This window comes from Loxodonta africana, chromosome 6 (assembly GCF_030014295.1).
Source record: "Loxodonta africana isolate mLoxAfr1 chromosome 6, mLoxAfr1.hap2, whole genome shotgun sequence".
NCBI lineage: Eukaryota > Metazoa > Chordata > Mammalia > Proboscidea > Elephantidae > Loxodonta > Loxodonta africana.
Genome location: NC_087347.1, coordinates 131,060,667 through 131,076,222, shown reverse-complemented (window position 1 = coordinate 131,076,222; position 15,556 = coordinate 131,060,667). Strand labels below are relative to the sequence as shown.

Sequence of the window (15,556 nt, the reverse complement as noted above, 5' to 3'; positions counted from 1 at the left end):
CTTAATTTCATTACTCACTTAACTTTCACAGCACCCCGAGGTAGGAATAGCACTTGCTATTATATCCATTTCAAAGACTACTGAGACTTGCCCAGCTATCTAGACAATCAGTGTCAGGGCAGGTAGAAAATAGAAAAAAGAAAGAACCTTGAAGGAGGGTGTCAGGAGAGGTAAAACAGACTGAAATAAGAGCATTATTTGGAGGGTGGGTGGGAAATTCCAAAAACCAGGAGCTTGCATGAGAAAACTTAATGCTTCGGGAAGTATAGAACTGTGAATACAAGAAAAGACTCTTGGGTTGGAAGTCAGGAAGTTATTAATCATTTTCAGACAGCAGTTTCCTTGGGGACAATAAGAAAATGAGAGATGGGGCTAAAGTGAGAATGCAGGAAGTGAAGGTCATTTGGCTACATGGCTGTTGGGTGCTAATGTGTGGGCTTCCCTGTTTCATAGACCAGAATTCCAGATTATTTTATAAGAGATTGTTATTGCTTGGCACGCTAGATTTCAGATATGTTAAAGCTTTCCAGGAGATATACTTCATAATGTAAATTTACCACAATGAGGAGATCATTTACTGTAGATTTACACAAAGAAGGTACACCTTCTTCATTCATTAGCTGGCCATGCCCTCCCCACGTGAGGTACTTTCATAAGTGCACTATAATAATTTTTTTTTTTTTTTTTACAGCAACATGTGGAAGAGGATTGGCATGGGGGGCGGGGTTGGTGGGAAAACAAACACAGAAGGTGAGTGTTATTTGTATAAAAATACAGTACATATAAGCAGAAACAGCCTTTGAAAATCAAAACTGATAAATGTTGCATCAGATTTTACATGCAGCAAATATTTTAGGTATAAGTTTTCACTTATTAATTTATCCATTTAGCAAATATTTATTGAGTGCCTATTATATGAAAAGAACTTTATTAGACATCAAGAATATGGAGATGAATAAGATCTCCACACTCAAGGTTCTCATGGCCAGGGCCAGGTCTGTCCAGTGGATATTAATGTAAGCCACATGTGAATTTTTAAACTTTCTAATAACTCACAGTACATCACAACTCTAGCTAGCCACATTTCAAGTGCTCAGTAGCCATATGTCCATCACCTGTCAGTTTTTCATACTATCGTGGCTTGTGTATTGTTATGATGCTGGAAGCTATGTCACCCATATTTCAAATACCAGAAGGGTTAGCCACGGTGGATAGGTTTCAGTGGACCTTCCAGACTAAGGTAGACTTGGAAGAAAGACCTGGAGATCTATTTCTGAAAATCAGCCAATGAAAACCTTGTGGCTCACAAGAGAATATTGTCTTATAAAGTACTGGAAGATGAGCCCCCTAAGTTGGAGGGCAGTCAAAATACACAGCAGCCACGACAATGGAATCAAACATATCAACAAGGGTGAAGATGGAGCAGGACTGGGCAACATGTTATTCTGGTATAAATGCGGTTGCTATGAGCTGGAGTCGACTTGGCAACTAAAACCAACACAACCATATGTGTCTGTTATTATTGTTAGGTGCTCTTGAATTGGTTCTGATTCATAGTGACCCTAGGTACCAAAGAACAAATACTGCCTGGTTCTTGCACCACGCTCACAATCATTGCTTTGCTTGAGCCCATTGTTGCAGCCACTATGTCAATCCATCTCATTGAGGGTCTTCCTCTTTTTCGTTGACCCTGTACTTTACCAAGCATGATGTCCTCCCAGGACTGGTCCCTCCTGACAACACGTCCAAAATATGTAAGACGCAGCCTTTCATCCTTGCTTCTAAGGAGCATTCTGGCTGTACTTCTTCCAAGACAGATTTGTTCATTCTTTTGGCAGTCCAAGGTATATTCAATATTCTTTGCTAGTGGCTGCTGTATTGGACAGAGCAAGTCTGGGAGAGACAGGGGTGAATGCAATTACCATACGATATAAAAACTGCAACAAAAAAATATTTTACAAGGTACAACAAATGCAGACAAGTGCCTTGGAATGTATATGTCTACCCAAGGTTAAACTCTTGGATTAACCAGAATATTTAAATCACACTTTCCTAGAGCATCTCATTTATGTCTAGGGTGAAAAAAAAAATTAATTATTCCCTTTTCTGATAAACATGAGAATGCTTTATGCTACCCCTTTCTCTGAAATTCAAAGTGCATGCTAATGTATCAAAGGCTCTGAGAAGTCTTGCAGAAAATACATAACTTTCAGTTTGTTTAACCTAATGTTTCCTCAAAATGTTATTGGCAATTAAACTACATCCACATAGTTTTTATTAGTTGTAAATAACTATGAGAAACCCTTTGGGAAAATTCTACTTAAAGAATGTGGACTCTATTTAATAGAATTCTTTGGATAATTGAGATTCTAACTCTGATCAATATTTTTTTTTTCCCTAAAATGTCTGGATTGGTTTTCTTGCCCTGGTTCAGCATAGTAAGCACACTTATCCTTCCAGATATGCCTAGAACACATTTCCCTCTGTCTGAAATGTCCTTCCTTGCTCCCCCCTCTGCTCATATAAAATTTCTTAAAATCCAGACTAAATACCATGTATCTTCAGAAGATTTCCCTAACCCCTAAATAAAAAAATAAGGTCACTATGAGTCAGAATCGACAAGAATGACAAGTTTGGTGGTTTGTTTTTTTTTTTAAGGCAATAGTAATGGCTCTCTCTGCTGTGTACTCAAAACAGTTACTATAAGGAACCTGAGTACAAGTTAAACTTTCTTAGTACAGGGTGGAATCCTGTCTTAATTATTTCTGTATCTCCAGAATGTAGAACAGATCCAGGCATATACTAGGCATTTTCTAAATTTGTTGTATACCCCAGGGATACACTTGTGGGATATGGAAATATACACACATACACACAGATGTACACATGCACACACACATATCCCAGGGATATACATACGGGATATGGAGATGCACACACACACATACACACACACATATGCCAGGGATATACACATGGGATAGGGAGATACACACACACACACATATCCCAGGGATATACACATATCTCAGTGAGGGACTTGCTTGCACCTTGCCCTTCCACGCCCTATTCTACTCAGACCTCACCACAGGCACTGGAGGACACAGGGAGCCCTGACTCTGGCAGTAGAGAGAAGAACCTTCAGCATTTTGGTAGCTGTAGCTGTAAGACTGCCCGCCAGTCCCTGCCCCTAACATCAGCCTCCTCACTTGATTTTCAACTCTTATAAGAAGCTGTGGTTTACTCCTGACTTGTGGAGCTCTGGCACCTGCTGGTGTTGCTGATCCTGGTGAGGAATTATAAAGGTTTCAGGTCCATGCCTTGCTTTGACCCTTGCGATCTGTCTGGGCTTGCAGTCTACTTACCTGAGCTTACCTCTGCCACACCTCTGTTCCTTGCTGTCATGACACACATTCACACTTCACACACTCTGTCTCATCGTCACCCCACCCCAAGGCTGCTGTGACTCAAACGTCTCAAACACAGAACTGCCTGGAAGCTAGCGTCCTTATGGATCCTGCAGCCCTTACTTTACTCTCTGGTCCATGACTCTCACATGTCCCCACTTTCTTTGGACTTCCACCAAACCACTCTTCAAACTTCTATCTGCCTGGCCACTGAAGGAGCCCCCAGCCTATAATGTGCTGCCTTCACAGCCTTATTTCACCATACTCTATGACTTTTCCCTCCCTCTGATATTTTCATTTATTTCCATCATATTCTGCTGCATGCATTGTGAGAAGTCCTTCAGATCCTTCTTGAAATGAAGTAGAGATAACACAATAAATGCTGTTTTATCTTTTACATTTTTCACACAGTAGACCTGTCTCAGGGAACAGCCCCTGACAGCCCTTTTGAGTAGATTCAGGATTTAAAAAGGGAAGGAGAGATAAACACACCCAATTTTTGTTCCTGTCTGTATGCCTAACTTTATTGCTAAGCAGGGACAAGAGGCTTTTGGGCCCCATGTTTTTGTTAATAAAATCTATGCACCATAGCTTCAGGAATGCATCCTAGCATGGTGTCCTTCGGGTTGTGATGTTATGGAAATCAGAATTGTTTAATTTACTGCCTTTCCTACATTAGTCTTGTGCATCTGAGAAATTAATTACCAAATGCCATATTTTACTCCCTACAAAATTGGAGAGAGAAAGGAAGGTAACATTAACGCTAGAGCCAGGAGCCCTTTCTACATGGCAGCGTCTCAGAGTTGAGAGAGAACAGCCTACTCTGAAGCCCCTTCACAGCTGCTGACTCTCCTACTCTAGCTCTCCCAGAGCTGAGTCTGGAGCAGGGAAGGCAGATCTTTGCAGTCAGGCGGGCTGGCCAGAATGGCTTTCTCCTCCCTCCTCACCTAACTGCACACCATGGCATGGCCTCACTTCTGTGAAGCTCCATTTGTTCCTACATAATATATGTGGACATTATTACCTGCCTTGTAAGGTTGGTTTAAGAACGAAACAAAATGAAATATGTAAAAATCTCCAAGCTAGGAGGAGACAGATGCCAGATGTTTAGCAATTATCTCTCAGCCTCCATCATGCCATGCTTGTATCTTCCATTCTGAATGCTCTCCTGCTCCCTATCCCTCATTTTCTACCTATTCTTATCAAGACATTAAGGACCAGAAACATCCCAGTGTCTTCACCTCACCTGCCCAAAACTTTCATCATCTGATGCTTTCATTTTTCAATTTTTGCTCAAGGCCTGTGCAACACCCCGTCCCCTCTCCCCCACACACATAGGGAGAGGTCAAATTTTCATTTGGGAACTAGAAGTTATATTAGAGATAGCTTTATCCATCCCTCTCATTAGACCAGTGGGTAGAGTGAGTGCCACAGGGACATGGGAGTTGCCTAGGCACATACAGACTTCCTCTGCATTGTTCTCAGAACATAGACTCTGGACTCAGAAAATTCAAGGTCCTAAGTCTAGTTTTTTCCATGTACTAATTGTGTGATGCTCACCAAGTTGCTTAATATTCCTGAGTCAGTTTTCTCATCTATAAAATTGGGATAACATTTACTAGCTTTAGTACAAGATGAAATCAGTTTCTTTGAAATACTCAGGTGATTCAGAGTTCCACTCCCAGTCTATTTGAGAATGGTTTTCTCTCCCTTGTGGTTCTTCCTGTTGGGATAACTTCAAGACATACAGGCAAGCTTACTTTGCCCAAGGACTCACCTCTGGGGGAAATGTGGTTAGCAGGCCATCCTCAGTTATTTTCACCCACTGACGTGATGACCACACAATGTCCTTGTTATAACCCAGGTGCTCTGGGTGCTCATGCCATCTGGTTCTTCCCTGCTGGATCTCCCCTGAGGCCTGGTGCTCAGGTAGCCAGGTGCCATTCTCATCCTCTACAAGAAAGTCCTAGTGGTCTAAGTTGTCATTGGAGCTGGGAGTGGGTCTACAGGGAGACTCTTTCCAACAGTGTCAGGGTATTCAGCAGAAAGGACCCCACCTTTGACCATGGGTTTGAATTTGCTGCTCTTAGTGGCCCAGCTTTCTGAATTTTTGCTTTTGCCCATGGTTGTTTTCCTACAGCCCATGGTCCCAGAGTGGCTGGGTCAAAAGGATGTCTAGTCCAAAGACACCCAGGACACAATTTTGACTTTTTAAAGCTTACTGATGTGTACATATTAAAAAAATCAAGTCAACACAAATGAAAAGAAAACTAAAAACTAAATGCAAACTGAAACAAATGGACCTAACTGTATTTTGAATGAATATCACAAATGCACAAAGGAGAAAGAAAGAAGACAAGCAAAGAACTAATTCGAATAAGTAATTGTCATAGTATTTAACTATATAAACTCAGTCTGGGGCAAGGTGGGATATATGTATTTGCATGCTGAGAAAAGTGCACACAAATTACAAACTTTTGAGTAGGTTTTTTTTTTTTATTTCAAGAGGAAATCCTGGTGGTATAGTGGTTAAGAGCTACGGTTACTAATCAAAAGGTTGGCAGTTTGAATCTACCAGGAGCTCCTTGGAAACCCTATGGAGCAGTTCTACTCCATCCTATAGGCTTGCTATGAGTCGGAATCTACTTGACGGCAACAGGTTTATTTCAATTTTAAGGACTAAACAATTCTGAACCTATTTTAAATGTGACATTTTAAATGTGACATAGAATTGAACAAATAAGCAAATGTTTTGAGGCTTTTCAGAGCCAGAGTCTTCCCTGTGGAAGAACAAACATAAAAATATAAAATGGGAGACAGATTAGAATTCAAGGCATCTGTGGGAACTCATGACTTCTAAAGTATTTGCATGGGTGTATGCACTTTTGCATGTATGCACATAAACATGAACAGATGTGCATGCAATTTTCATGTATGCATATTTGTATTTATGTATATATGCAAATACATGCATATGTTTTTTTAGCTCTGCCGAAAGAGTCAAGGAGCAAAGCCACCCCCATAGCAATAAGCACACCTGACACTCATCTTGGTCTCCAATACCATTCCCACTAAAAGGAGTCAAGACTGCAAGGACAATTGACTAATCCCAAGGCTTGACAGAGTAGGTAAGAGATTAGTTTGGAGCATCTTGTATTTGCAGAAAGCTATAAGTGTTAAAAAAAAAAAAAAATGATGAAACACACCTTTGACATAAAGACACAAAAAGACTGAATATGTAAGAATGGAAAAAATATTCCATGCAGCAGATAAAAAAATAATAGCTGGATTGGCCATACTAATATCAGATAAGATAGGCTTTAGATCAAAATCTATTACAGGAGATAATGAATGTCTACATAACAATAAAAGGGTCAATCCAGCAAGTTGTTGTTGTTGTTTTTAGGTGCCATCGAGTCGGTCCCGACTCATAGCGACCTCATGCACAGCAGAAGGAAACACTGCCCAGTCCGGTGCCATTCTTATAATTCTTGTTATGCTTGAGCCCATTGTTGCAGCCACTGTGTCAATCTACCTTGTTGAGGGTCTTCCTCTTTTCCTCTGACCCCGTACTCTGCCAAGCATGATGTACTTCTCCGGAGACTGATCCCTCCTGACAACATGTCCAAAGTATGTAAGACACAGTCTTGCCATCCTTGCTTCCAAAGAGCATTCTCGTTGTACTTCTTCCAAAACAGATTTATTCGTTCTTCTGGCAGTCCTACCACAATTCAAAGGCATCAATTCTCCTTCGGTCTTCCTTATTCATTGTCCAGCTTTCACATGCACATGATGCGATTGAAAATAGCATGGCTCTGGTCAGGAGCACCTTAGTATTCAGGGTGACATCTTTGCTCCTCAGCATTTTAAAGAGATGCTTTGCAGCAGATTTACCCAATGTAATGCGTCTTTTGATTTCTGGACTGCTGCTTCCATGGCTGTTGATTGTGGATCCAAGTAAAATGAAATCCTTGACAACTTCAATCTTTTCTCCGTTTATCATGATGTTGCTCATTGGTCCAGTTGTGAGGATTTTTGTTTTCTTTATGTTGAGGCGCAATCCTTACTGAAGGCTGTGGTCTTTGATCTTCATTCATTATTAAGTGCTTCAAGTCCTCTTCACTTTCAGCAAGCAAGGTTGTGTCATCTGCATAACGCCAGTTGTTAATGAGTCTTCCTCTGATCCTGATGTCCCATTCTTCTTCATATAGTCCAGCCTCTCGGATTATTTGCTCAGGATACAGATTGAATAGGTATGGTGAAAGAATACAACCTTGATGCACACCTTTCCTGACATTAAACCAGTCACTATCCCCTTGTTTTGTCCGAACAACTGCCTCTTGATCTATGTAAAGGTTCCTCATGAGCACAATTAAGTGTTCTGGAATTCCCATTCTTCGCAATGTTATCCATAATTTGTTATGATCCACACAGTCGAATGCCTTTGCATAGTCGATAAAACACAGGTAAACATCCTTCTGGTATTCTCTGCTTTCAGCCAGGATCCATCTGACATCAGCAATGATATCCCTGGTTCCACGTCCTCTTCTGAAACTGGCCTGAATTTCTGGCAGTTCCCTGTCGATATACTGCTGCAGCCCTTTTTGAATGATCTTCAGCAAAATTTTGCTTGCCTGTGATATTAGTGATATTGTTCTATAATTTCCACATTCAGTTGGATCACCTTTCTTGGGGATAGGCATAAATATGGATCTTTTCCAGTCAGTTGGCCAGGAAGCTGTCTTCCATATTTCTTGGCATAGATAAGTGAGTACCTCTGGTGCTGTATCCATTTGTTTAAACATCTCAATTGATATTCCACCAATTCCTGGAGCCTTATTTTTCACCAATGCCTTCAGAGCAGCTTGGACTTCTTCCTTCAGTACCATCGGTTCCTGATCATATGCTACCTCTTGAAATGGTTGAACATCGACTAATTCTTTTTGGTGTAATGACTCTGTGTATTCCTTCCATCTTCTTTTGATGCTTTCTGCATTATTTAACACTTTCCCCATGGAATCCTTCACTATTGCAACTCGAGGCTTGAATTTTTTCTTCAGTTCTTTCAGCTTGAGAGATACCGAGTGTGTTCTTTCCTTTTGGTTTTCCGTTTTCCAGCTCTTTGCACATGTCATTATAACACTTTACTTTGTCTTCTCGAGTCACCCTTTGAAATCTTCTGTTCAGTTCTTTTATTCATTAATTCTTCCTTTTCCTTTATTTAGCTGCTTGGTGTTCAAGAGCAAGTTTCAGAGTCTCCTCTGACATCAGTCTTGGTTTTTTCTTTCTTTCCTGTCTTTTCAATGACCTCTTGCTTTCTTCATGGATGATGTCCTTGATGTCATTCTACAACTCATCTGGTCTTAGGTCACCAGTGTTCAATGCATCAAATGTATTCTTCAGATGGTCTCTAAATTCACATGGGATATACTGAAGGTCGTATTTTGGCTCTTGTGAACTTGCTCTGATTTTCTTCAGTTTCAGCTTGAACTTGCATATGAGCAATTGATGGTCTGTTCCACAGTCGGCCCCTGGCCTTGTTCTGACTGATGATATTGAGTTTTTCCATCGTCTCTTTCCACAGATGTAGTCATTTTGATTTCTGTGTGCTCCATCTGGCGAGGTCGATGTGTATAGTCACCATTTACGTTGGTGAAAGAAGATATTTGCAATGAAGAAATCATTGGTCTTGCAAAATTCTATCATTTGACCTCCAGAATCGTTTCTATCACCAAGGCCATATTTTCCAACTACTGATCCTTCTTCTTTGTCTCCAACTTTTGCACTAAAATCACCAGTAATTATCAGTGCATCTTGATTGCATGTTTGATCAATTTTAGACTGCAGCAGCTGATAAAAATATTCTATTTCTTCATCTTTGGCCCCAGTGGTTGGTGCATATATTTGAATAATAGTCACATTAACTGGTTTTCCTTGCAGGCTTATGGATATTACCCTATCACTGACAGCACTGTACTTCGGGATAGATTTAAAATGATCTTTTTGACGATAAACGCAATACCATTCCTCTTCAAGTTGTCATTCCCAGCATAGTAGACTATATTATGATTGTCCGATTCAAAATGTCCAATACCAGTCCGTTTCAGTTCACTAATACCTAGGATATCAATGTTTATGTGTTTCATGTCAGTTTGCTGTACTGTGGGGTCCTGAGTGTTGCTGTGATGCTGGAAGCTATGCCACCTGTATTCAGATACCAGCAGGGTCACCCATGGAGGACAGGTTTCATCTGAGCTTCCAGGCTAAGACAGACTAGGAATAAGGACCCAGCAGTCTACTTCTGAAAAGTATTAGCCAGTGAAAACCTTATGAATCCAGCAAGAAGATGTAACAGTTACAATATATGCACTTGACAACAGCCCCCCCAAACACATGAGAAAAATACTAGCTAATATGAAAGAAGGAACAAACAGTTCTACAATAATAGCTGGGGATTCAACACACAACTTTCATTCTAGATAGAATAACTGACAAAGATCATTAAGGACATTGAGATCTAAAATAAAACCATAAACCAAATTGACCTAACAGACGTATATAGAATATTCCACTCTCAAAACAGCAAACATTTTCCTCCACCACACATGGATCGGTTTCCAGAATAGCCCCTATGCTATGACACAAAATAGTCAACAAATTTAAAAAGATTAAAATCATACAAATAATCTTCTTGGGCCACAAGAGAATGGAACTAGAAATCAATAACAGGAAAAATTAGGAAAAATAAATAAATACATGGAAAGTAAATAATACACTACTAAAAAAAAAAAAATTAGGGTCATAGAAAAAATCAAAAGTGAAATTTAAAAAGTTCCTAGAATCAAACGAAAATGAAAACACAACATATCAAAACCTCTGAGACACAGCAAAAGCAGTTGTCAGAAGGAAATTCATAGCAAAAAATGCCTAGATTAAAAAATAAGAAAGATCCAAAATCAATAACTTAAACCAACAACTTAGTCAAATAGAAAAAGAGAGCAAAAGATGCCTAAAGCTACCAGAAAAAAAAGGAAATAATAAAGATCAAGGAAGAAACAAACAAAGTGGCAAATGGAAAAACAACAGAATCAACAAATCCCCAAGTTGGTTCTTTGAAAGGGTAAATTAAATAGACAAACCACTGGCTAGTCTGACAAAAAAGAGAAGAGGCAAATAATCAAAATAAGAAATGAAACTGGAGACATTACTACAGATCCAAATGAGATAAAGAGGATCATAACAGATTATTATGAAAATCTGTATGTCCACAAACTTGGAAACCTAGATGAAATGGAAAAATTCCTAGAAACACACTGCCTACCCAAACTAAAACAAACACGGGTAGAAAATCTAAATAGGCCCTCTACAAACCAAGAGATTGAAGATGTCATCAAAAAAGTGCCAACACTACACTAGGGAATTCTACCAAACATTCAGAGAAGAGTTGATATCAATTCTACTCAAACTTTTCAAAATCATTTAAGAGGAAGGAACACTTCCTAACTCTATGAAGCCATCGTAACCCTGCTACGTAAACCAGGCAAAGACATAACAAAAAGAAAATTACAGACCAATATCCCTCATGAACATAGAAGCAAAAAATTTCAACAAAATTCTAGCCAACAGAATTCAGCAATATATATATATTAAAAAAAAAAAAAAAAGTCATGCACAAGGATCAAGTGGGATTCACATCAAGGCTAGAAGTGTGGTTCAAAATTAAAAAAAAAATCTATCAAAGTAATTAACCACATAAATAAAACAGAAAAAGAACCATATGATCATATCAATTGATGTAGAAAAGAGAGTTGATAAAATTCAACAGCCTTTCCTGATAAAAACCCTCAGCAAAATATGAATAGAAGGGAAAACTTCTCAACATAATCAAGGGCAAGTGTTCAAAACCAACAACCAACATTATATTCAGAGAAGAAAGACTGAGAGCCTTTCTCTTTAGAATGGGAATGAGGCAAGGGTGACCTTTACCACCTCTCTTATTCAATATTGTACTCTTATTCAATATTGTAACCACAGCAATAAGGCAAGAAAGAGAAATAAAATGTATCCTAATTGGAAAGGAAGAAGTAAAACTGTCTCTTTTTTTCAGATTACATTACCCTAAAGATTCCAAAAGAAAATTGCTGGAATAGAAGAATTCAGCAGGTACATGATCAACACACAAAAATCAGTTGGGTTCCTTTACACTAACAAGGAGCATTCCGAAAAAGAAATCAACACCACCATTTGCAAAAGCCTTCCAAATGATAAAATACCTAGGAATTAATGTAACCAGGACTATAAAAGACTTATACAATGAAAATCATAAAACAAAGCTACACGAGACTAAAAGAGACCTAAATAAATGGAAGGACATTCTGTGCTCATGGATTGGAAGACTTAATACAGTGGAAATGTCAATTCTACGTAACGCCTCCTACGGATATAACGCAACCCTGATACAAATCCCAACAACATTCTTCACCGAAATGGAAAAACTAATGACCAATTTCATATGGAAAGGAAAGAAACCCCTAACAGCCAAAACAATAATGAAGGAAAAGAACAAAGCAGGTGGCCTCACACTCCCCGATATCAAAATATATTATACAGTCCCTGTAATCAAACAAGACTGGTATTGGCTCAATGATAGGCACATAAACTAATGGAATAGAATTGAAAACCCAGAAATAAATCCAACCGTCCAAGGAAAACTGATTTTCAACAAGGAGAGAAAGTCCCTTCAATAAAGTCTCTTGAATAAAAGGTACTGGAAAAACTGGATAACCACTTGCAGAAAAATTAAGCAAGACCTATACTTCACACCAAATAAAAAACCAAATCAAAATGGATCAAAGACCTAAATGTTAAACCCAAAACTTTAAAATTCCTGGAAGAAAACATAAGGAGAAAACTACGGGACCCAAACTTTTGTAAAAATGGGATAACAAACAACAACAAATGTGTGGATTGAAGAAGACAGACAAAAGGGATAAATGAGATCTCATAAAAATTAAAAACTTATGCTCATTAAGGAAACCCTGGTGACATAGTGGTTAAGTGCTACAGCTGCTAACCAAAGGGTCGGCAGTTCGAACCCACCAGGCGCTCCTTGGAAACTCTATGGGGCAGTTCTACTCTGTCCTATAGGGTCACTATGAGTCGAAATCGACTCAATGGCACTGGGTTTGGTTTTGGTTTTTTTATGCTCATTAAAAGACTTTATTAAAAGAGTAAAAAGAGAACATAGAGAGTGGGAAAAAAAATCTTTGGAAACGACATACCCCACGACAGTCTAATCTCTAAAATTGTACAAAACTTCACCAACTCAACAACAAAAACACGAAGAACCCAATTATAAAATGGGTAAAGGACAAGAGCCTTCACCAAAGAGAACATCCAAGAAGGCAACAAACACATGAAAAGATGCCCATGATCTTTAGCCATTGAAAAACAAAAAACAAACCCATTGTTTTTGAATCAATTCCAACTCATAGTGACCTTATGTGACAGAGTAGAACTGGGTTCTGCCAGGGTTTCCCATCAGTCATTAGAGAGATGCACATCAAAATCACAATGAGATACCATCTCACTCCTACTAAAATGGCACTGATAAAAACAAACAAACAAATAAACAAGCAAGCAAACAAACAAAAAATGGATAACAAATGCTGATGAGAATGTGAGGAGATTAGAATACTTATTCATTGCTGGTAGAACTGTAAAATGGTACAACCACTATGGAAAACAGTACAGCGCTTCCTCAAAAAACTAGAAATAGAACTACCTTAAGATCCAGCAATCACACAGGTATTTTCTCTAGAGACCTAAAAGTAGTGGCAGGAACAGACATATGCACACCTAAGCTCTTTGCAGCTTAATTCAAAACAGCAAAAAAAAAAAAAAAAAAAAAGAAGCAACTGAAGTTTCCATCGATGGATGAATGGATAATCAAAATATTCTACATACATAAAATGGAATACTACACCACCATAAAGAAGAATGATGAGTCCACTAAACATTATAACATGGATGGACCTGGGGACATAATGCTAAATGAAATAACTCAAGCATATAAGGACAAATATTGTATGATCCCTGTTTTATAAGAAGACAAGAATAGACATGTATAAAGAGCTTAATGTTCACTGATGGACAGATGGTTACCAGGGATATGTGAGGGGGCTGGCGGAAGCAAGCTTTAGGTCATAGATATTTGTTACTTTGGTGATGGAAAAAGTGGCACTGAATGTGGGTGTAGTGAACACAACATGACTAAAGTAAATGATGTCGCTGAGAGGCACTCATGATAAAAGGATGCCCTATAGAATTTGACATGTATAAAATGGCATCAACTCCAACAAAGACCAAAAAATGAGCCTAGGATCATTTTGGATGGGTATAGACATATACATATATGGGTAGTGTGGTGGTTAAGGTTGTGTGTCAATGACTGGGCTATGATTCTCAGTGGTTTGGCAGTTATGATGTAGTTTAGCAGCTATGTAATGGCATAATCGCTTCCATAATGAGATCTGATATAATGAAATCACTTCCATGATAAGATCTGCTGTAAGCAGCCAATCAGTTGAAAGGAAGTTTTCTTGGAGGTGTGGTCTGCACCCAATGTATGTAGACTTTCTGGCAAAGCTCATTGGTTTTTGCTTGCTCTGGATCCTACATCTGGCTCATCATCTGGCCTCTGGTTCTTGGGATTTCAGCTAGCTAGCAGCTTATCTGTCAGTCTTGGGATCTGTCAGCCTCCTCAATCTGTGAGCCAGTGGCCTACTATCTTACCTGCTGATCTTGGGTTCATCAGCCCCTGGAGCTACATGAGTCAGAAGAAGCCTCTGGCCTGACCCATGGACTTGGGACTTTCTAGCCTTTGTGACTGCTTGAGCCATTTTCTGATGTAAATCTGTGCGTGTGTGTGTATATATGTATATATATTTATACTCTTCGCTTATTTTGCATCTCTAGAGAACCCACCCTAAGACAGGTACAGGTGTATACATACATGAGAACAGATAGAAGTACCTATATGTAAGTGTAATGTACCTGTAAATACAGGTATGTGTGGGCAGGCACATATAGTCATTTGACAGGACTATAGATACTCCGTAGACATAACTATATGCTTTCTGAGATTGGCTTTCTAGATCTGAAGGCTTAGGACCTTAGTCTCATGGGACAACTCAGTCAATTGGCCTTATAGAGTTCACAAAATTCATGTTCTGCATCCTAGTGAAATGCGTAGCATCTGGGATCTTAACTATTGATATCTGCTCATCAGGAGCAAAAGAATAAGAAGGTAACCAAAATCTCAGAGAAAAAAACAAGTCTACAAGGCTGATAGCCTACACAAGCCATGACCTCAACTACCCTGAGACCAGAAGAACTAGATGGTGCCCAGCTACCCCCACTGACCAATCTGACCAGGGTCACAATAAATGATATTGAAGAGAATGGAAGCAAAATGTAGAATAAAAATCAAAATCTTAAGACCAGACTAACGACCTCCTGCAACCAGAGGACTCCCTGAGACTATAGCCCTGAGACACTCTTTTAACTTTGAACCAAAACTATCCCCTTAGATGGCCCTTTAGCAGAAAAACAGAGTGACACACAAAATAAAGGATATTACCCAGTAGATAGATGCACTACTAGTATGAGACTAAAAGGTCCAATCTAAAACAAAAATGAGAAGGTAAGGGGGGCAGTGAGACTAGAGTGTGGAAAGACCAACAAGAATGCTATTGAAGAGAATGGTGACAAATTACGAAAAATGTAACTAATGTCATTGATCAGTGTGTGTGGTAATTTCAAATGGCAGCCTAACTTGTATAAACTTTCACCAAAAATATAAAAAAATACTATTACAAAAAAAATGTTGGGGACATATTACAAGGACACAGGAGCTAACTTGAAGGATCTTCTACAGGCCAAATTTGGGGTATCTGAGCATCAAATAATGAAGTATAGTGATGAATTATAAACTATTTTAAAAATTTGGAATTCATGAGTTCATAATGATAATGTATAGATAGACATGTACATATATACATACATACATAAATGGTGGAGAGGAAGATCTCTTGGCTACAGCAGAATGCCAAGAGCTGACTGTTAAAAGTGGAAGGAAAGGTGGAATT

At 39.0% G+C, this 15,556-nt stretch overlaps 1 pseudogene; it reads left to right on the top strand.

Annotated features, from left to right (window-relative positions):
• The first annotated feature begins 561 nt into the window (after positions 1-561).
• Positions 562-15,556, top strand: part of LOC100666281 (uncharacterized) — a 29,350-nt pseudogene continuing 14,355 nt past the window's right edge.